At 55.0% G+C, this 6,108-nt stretch overlaps 1 long non-coding RNA gene across 1 annotated transcript; it reads right to left on the bottom strand.

Moving 5' to 3' along the window:
- Nucleotides 1-1,737: 1,737 nt before the first annotated feature.
- Nucleotides 1,738-5,599, bottom strand: LOC142823863 (uncharacterized). Its single transcript, XR_012898946.2, has 4 exons — nucleotides 5,500-5,599; nucleotides 4,880-4,911; nucleotides 3,045-3,215; nucleotides 1,738-2,481 (listed from the first exon to the last, which is right to left on the bottom strand). It is a non-coding gene; the product is annotated as an uncharacterized LOC142823863 (long non-coding RNA).
- Nucleotides 5,600-6,108: the final 509 nt, after the last annotated feature.

Raw genomic sequence — 6,108 nt, 5'->3', positions numbered from 1 at the left:
CAGAGTATCGGCACTCGCCCACACACCTCACCCGGCTCCCTGGGGGCGACAGCCACTGGGAATCACAGGCCCGCACTGCAGCTCATTCCCTGTGCTACGGGTGACTGCATGAGTGGTGGAGGGATTCGCCTGAGCAGCGCTGCAGGGCTGTGAGGGACTTTGAGGCCATGGGGGATGGGTGGTGAGTGAAGGCCCAAGCAGTTTGTACCTTGAGAGACTCACTTTGCCCTTTGCAGTGCTGCCTTCTGTGGGCTGTGTCAGTCGTGGAGCATAGGGCTGTCCTCAGCACAGTGACTGTCAGCAGGGGCTGCCCTGGGGGTTTGCTGCTGGGTGTGCGCAAGTCGATCATTAACTGTCATCGTTCACACAGGGGTGAAGAGCTGAGGGAAGGGTGTAAATGGAGCAGAGGGGAGTTTTTAGGGTGAAGCAAGATTAGTCTTTGAGGTGACGACGGGTGCACAAGGCTGCTATTTGCTCCAGGTCAAGGGCAGAACGCTGGGCCTGGCTCAACGAGGGCAGAGTTAAGGTTGCGTGGGTTTGGCCCAGCACTCAGTTTCCTGGTTTTTGGAAGCCTGAGTTTAAAACACTGAATTTGGGATCTCAGAGTATGTCTACACTAGATCATTAGGTTGAGCTAGGTAGGCAAATGAGAGCAACCAGTGTTGCAAATGAAGCCCAGGATTTAAATATCCCAGGCTTCATTTGCATGTTCCTGGGCGCCGCCATTTTTAAATGGAATGTAGCCTCGGTCACGAAATTCGGACTAAGGGGGATTTAAAAATGGCGGCTCCTGGGAACACGCAAATGAAGCCCGGGATATTTAAATCCCGGGCTTCATTTGCAACTCCAGTTGCCCTCATTTGCCTCCCTAGCTCGAACTAATGAGCTAGTGTAGTCATACCCTCAGAGGAGGGAGCTGTATTCTTCTGTAGCTTTAAAACACATGCAATGTTCTGGGTTCAGATGTTTGAGTCTGGCTGGTCTCAGCATTCTGGAAGGGAGTCAGGTCCCACGGGGCAGCCTAGCCACTGTGCTAATGAAATGGTTGTTCGGAGGCTGCGCATGGCGGGTGGTTGTGCGAGTGAGAAACCAATGAGGATGTATTGTCACATCCCCGGCCAGAAGGGACAGGCGGCTCTGGGTGGTGGGGAAAGCACAACTGAAGGTCCTGGGGGTGGTACGTGACTGCTCTGCATATTGCCTCTGGGGCTCTTTCTCTCTCCCCAATACCCCCCCTCCCAGTCCCAGTTGGTGCCATTTTATCCTTATTCTCCTCTCAGCTCCTTCCCCACCCACCCCACCATGCCCGGCAGCAGGTGTGGCTGGGCTGAAGCAGGCTCCAGATGCCTACTGCCAGGCCTTGGCACCTGCGACCATAGGTGAGGAAGGGACAGGACTCAGAGGGGTTCTCTGTGCCCCCACCTGTCAGAGTGGCACACCAGACTCTGCCCTGCTCCGGGTACTTCCTAGCGGGGCTGAGAAGGAGCGCTCGGTGATGATATCTTTCCCAGGCACAGCTCCCCCAGCCCAACTCTCACTCTGGCACAGATATGAGAGCACATGACCCCACATGCCCCCGGCATCATCACTGTCCCTGGCCAACTGAATATGTGATGCTAACAGCTCTGCCCCGGGTGTGTCTGTGGCCCCCACGAGGCTGACTCAGGCTGGCAGTGGCCATGTGTGCTTCACCATAACACCGGGCACTGGGTGACACTTGGCGATGCTCTGAGGAGGTAGCTTGGGCAGAGAGAAGGAAAATTCTTTTATTAAATGCACAGGAGCCCGCACACAGATGCCCGCCAGAGACATCTCAGGGCCAGGAGTTCAAGGGATTTAGGCACCTAATTCTCACTGACTTCTATGGGAGTTAGGCACATCGAGACCTTCAAAAATCTGCCCCCTTGCTCACCCTGCATATACTCAGCACAGACCTCAGTACATCTCCCTGCCTCCAGCAGGACATCGCTGGCACAGCCAGACCCACGTAGGCAACCCCCACACTGCCCCTCTCCTCGCCCCCACGACACCCGAGAGGTTTGGCTCCATGTCTCATTGCTGGACCCTCAGTAAATGTAGGAGCTGTTCGGGGCCACATTGTGAACCCACTTGGTCCCTGTGTTGGCATGTCCCACGCTGGGTGTGCACGTCAGGCAGCTGCCCGTGCAAATGGCTTGTGGCCGCCTGCTCCCCTGCACACACAGTCACTGCAGGGATTTTCTGCACTGGCCTCTGGGGTGGAAATGTTGGCTGGGGAAGTTCTGCTGGAACCAGAGCAACGGGCTGTGACGGGAGGCCCAGCCTCTGCCACCCTTGGCTCCGGCTGCCTCTGAAGTGTCTGGGCCTCCCTGCATCGTCGACTGGCCCAAAGGCTGCTACTCGCTGGCTGGTTTGCAGGCTCTGTCGCCGTCTCCTTCCCCGGGCGCTGCTCAGGCTGCAGCGAGGGTGGGGCTCATGCAGGCTGGTGGGGCCCTGGGCATCCTGTGGGGAAGTGACAGGGAATCCCAGTGACCAGCTTTCCCCCCACTGCCCAGCATCTGCCTGAGCACTGGGCAGGCCTCATTCCCCAGCAGTGAGATGGTGACAGCCCTGGGAGTCCAGTGCTAATAGCCTGCCCCACATCTGCAGGGAGAGCTGGGGCAGTTCCCTGCCTCTGGGCCCCCCTGCCCAGTTGCTGCTCTCTCCTCTGAGCCCAGGCCATAGACGGGCAGTGAGCTCTAGGTCCTGGCAATGTGGGTGCTGCCGAGGGTGCCCTGACCCCGCCTCCACGTCTCCCCAATCCCCACGGGATCAGCCTGCCCTCTGTTCTACAGGCACAGCGGGGTAGCTGGGGAAGGGCAGCAACTCAGGCTCCGGCCTAGAGCTCTAGGGCCTGGAACATGGGCACCTGGGAGGAGTCCCAGCACAGACCACACCTTGGTAAGCAGTGAGGGAGATGCCGGCTCTGAGATGGCACCGAGGTTGGGTTGGATCGTTCCCCTGCACTGGCTTTGTGGGGTACAACCCCCTACCACATGGGCCCATTCACAGAGAGTCGCCCTTACCCAGCGCTACGGAGCCGGCCGGGCGTCCTGCACTCGAGACCTGCCCTTTCCTACTACTGCATACGTCACGGCCTCACGCCCGTCCTGCTGGGGCTGCTGGGACATGGACACAGCACAGGTAAGGTTGCCAGGTGTCTGGTTTTGAACCGGACAGTCCTCTATTTGAGCTTTCTGTAGGGGAAACAAATTGAGAAAATAGAAATGAGGAAACAGGAATGTCCGGTATGTTCTAAATACGATTGTGATGCAATGTCTAGTGTGTCCGGTATTTTTGCTGAAACCACCTGGCAACCCTAAACACAGGCAGGGTTAGAGCCCTGCTGAGCCGGCTGCAAAATCCCTCTTGTCCCCCACCGACAGATCCCTCATCTGATCCCCGTGTGACACCAGCCAGAGACGTCCCCACAATCACGCCTGGGTCTGTCAGTTTGTAATTCAGCATTGGGTGTGTCTGTCAGGGCTGGAGAATCCGCCATGACCCTGGTGAATGTTCCCAGTGGTTAATTGCTCTCCCTGTTTAACATTTACAGCCTGTTCCTGGGGAGCACCAGGGTGGGAGATAAGAACCGGCCCCTTGAGGTGGCAAGGTGGAGGGAAGGGAAGGAACAGCCCCTCTGTAGAGCTAGGCAGGGGAGTGCCATGCTGAGGAGGGTGCTGGGAAGGCCACAGATCTGAACTTTATCCACGTGCTCCAGGACTGTTGGAACCAAAGGAATCGGAGCAGGCACTTGGAGTCCTCTATGGCAGGCATGTCCAAAGTCCGGCCCGCGGGCCAATTGCGGCCCGTGTTCCGGTTTAATACGGCCCCCCAGGTAATTTGGCAATATCTATCTTTTATGGCCCCCAACGAATCCATATGTATTGAGATGAATACATTGTAAAATCTCAGTTAATGTCAGTTGGTCTAAATCAGTTATAAATATATTTGGACACAACATGTATACTTGGTGTTATGTTCCTGTTCATATTTTTTGAACTTAAAAGTTGACAGACAACCTTTATTACCAATAATATGTAATGTACTTTACAATGTTCCTGACATATATTTCAGCTTCCTGGATTTTTTTTTCATCTGGCCTTTAGATATGAAAGGCAGAGTGACGAAATGAAAAGTATGCCGTTTGCAATAAACTTTGCATAAAATAGTTAATTTGCATTTAATTTTAATGGTTCAAAGAATGTCAGGCAAAATGGTCGGCCCTCACGCATGTTCACTTCATCAAATCTGGCCCTCGTTGAAAAAAGTTTGGACACCCCTGCCCTATGGGATCCAGGCCTCCCCGCAGCCATGTGTCAGGGAACCTAATCACAGACCCACAGGCAAACCCTTCGCCTTTCTTCTATTGCATTTATGGGCCAGATCCCCAGTAAATCAGAATTATTCCATCACTGTCAGTGGGGTGAGGCTGATTTATACCCAATGGGGATTTGGCTCATGGACATCGAGGGAGCTATGACTGATTTACATCAACTGGGGATCTGCCCATTGATAAGTAATAGACTCACTCCAGCTTGCACCTGTAAAGGAGCTGGCCCCATAGACTCCAGTGGAGCTCCAGTGACTTGGAAGCAGTAGTAGTGATGGGGAATGAAGCCCAGACTCTCCAGTTAATTTTCCCTGCATGCCAGGACACTCCCTGTTTATCCCCTGGGACAGGGATCCCCACACTGTGACCCTCACTCCTGGCCAGGCTGGAGGTGCCGGTGCTGGGATCGTCCCAGGGGGTTCCCAGGATTTAGCTCTATCTCCCGCTGCCCATTTTCATGAGAACGCTTGACCCACACCCAGCTCGCCAGGCCCTGTCTGCACTGTGGGCACTGGCAGGACGACTCACCAGGTTGGCGCGGGTTCTGGTGACCTCGGCATCTGGGGAGAGAACCAAGATCAGCGTGTCCTCACCAGCCGGACTCCACACAGACAGACTCCGCCCCAAGTTCCGCAGGGAAACAAACCCATCCCGCAGCCCAGCCAGGACACTGGGGAGAGATGGCACCCGGTACCACCTGGCCAGTGTGAGCCCTAGCAGACTGGCTGGGCCGATAACGCTGGGTGCCTGGCCTGGTGTGCAGGGATAGAACTGGCACAGGCCCCATGGATACTGGCTGCCCATGGATAACGGGGTGATGCTTTGGCTGTTCCTGGCACGTGCCGGAACTTTTCTCCCCATGAAGGAAGGTGCCTGCCAGGACCCCTGCTCCCACCCTGCAGTTTGCAGCACAAGGAGCTGCCAGGTTCCCCTCCAGTCCTGCCTCTGCCCACGCCCAGTATCTCCCGTCACGCCATCATTGCACTGGGGCAGCAGGCGGAATCATTCCCATCAGGGCAGGACTCTCTGGCCTGGCTACTCAGAGCCTCTTTAGGCCTTAGCATCCAGAACTCTGATGCCTGCCAAAAGGTGGACAAAGGCCGGAGCCAAATTCCCCCTGGGGTGATCCTGGAACAACAGGCTCTTACACTGGATCTGATCTTCTGTGGCCGGGCTGCTCTGGTCTGGGCCGGGATCCCTGTGTGGAATGAGAGCTGGGTCAGTCCCATGTGCAGCACCTGGCACCGGGGCCCCGCTGCCCTTAACACTAGAATCATAGAATCATAGAATAGAATCATAGAATACTAGGACTGGAAGGGATCTCGAGAGGTCATCGAGTCCTGTCCCCTGCCCCCTTGGCAGGACCCAAAACTGTCTAGACCAGCCCTGATAGACATTTATCTAACCTACTCTTAAATATCTCCAGAGATGGGGATTCCACAACCTCCCTGGACAATTTATTCCAGTGTTTCACTACCCTGACAGTTAGGAACTTTTTCCTAATGTCCAACCTAAACCTCCCTTGCTTTAAGCCCATTGCTTCTTATCCTATCCTCAGAGGCCAAGATGAACAAGTTTTCTTCCTCCTCTTTATGACACCCTTTTAGATACCTGAAAACGACTACCATTTCCCCCCTCAGTCTTCTCTTTTCTCAACTAAACAAACCCAGTTCTTTCAGCTTTCCTTCATAGCTCATGTTCTCTAGACCTTTAATCATTCTTGTTGCTCTTCTCTGGACCCTCTCCAATTTCTCCAC

Source organism: Pelodiscus sinensis, chromosome 18, assembly GCF_052426305.1.
Source record: "Pelodiscus sinensis isolate ZL-2025 chromosome 18, ASM5242630v1, whole genome shotgun sequence".
Lineage (NCBI taxonomy): Eukaryota > Metazoa > Chordata > Testudines > Trionychidae > Pelodiscus > Pelodiscus sinensis.
This window is presented reverse-complemented; position numbering and strand designations above follow the sequence as displayed.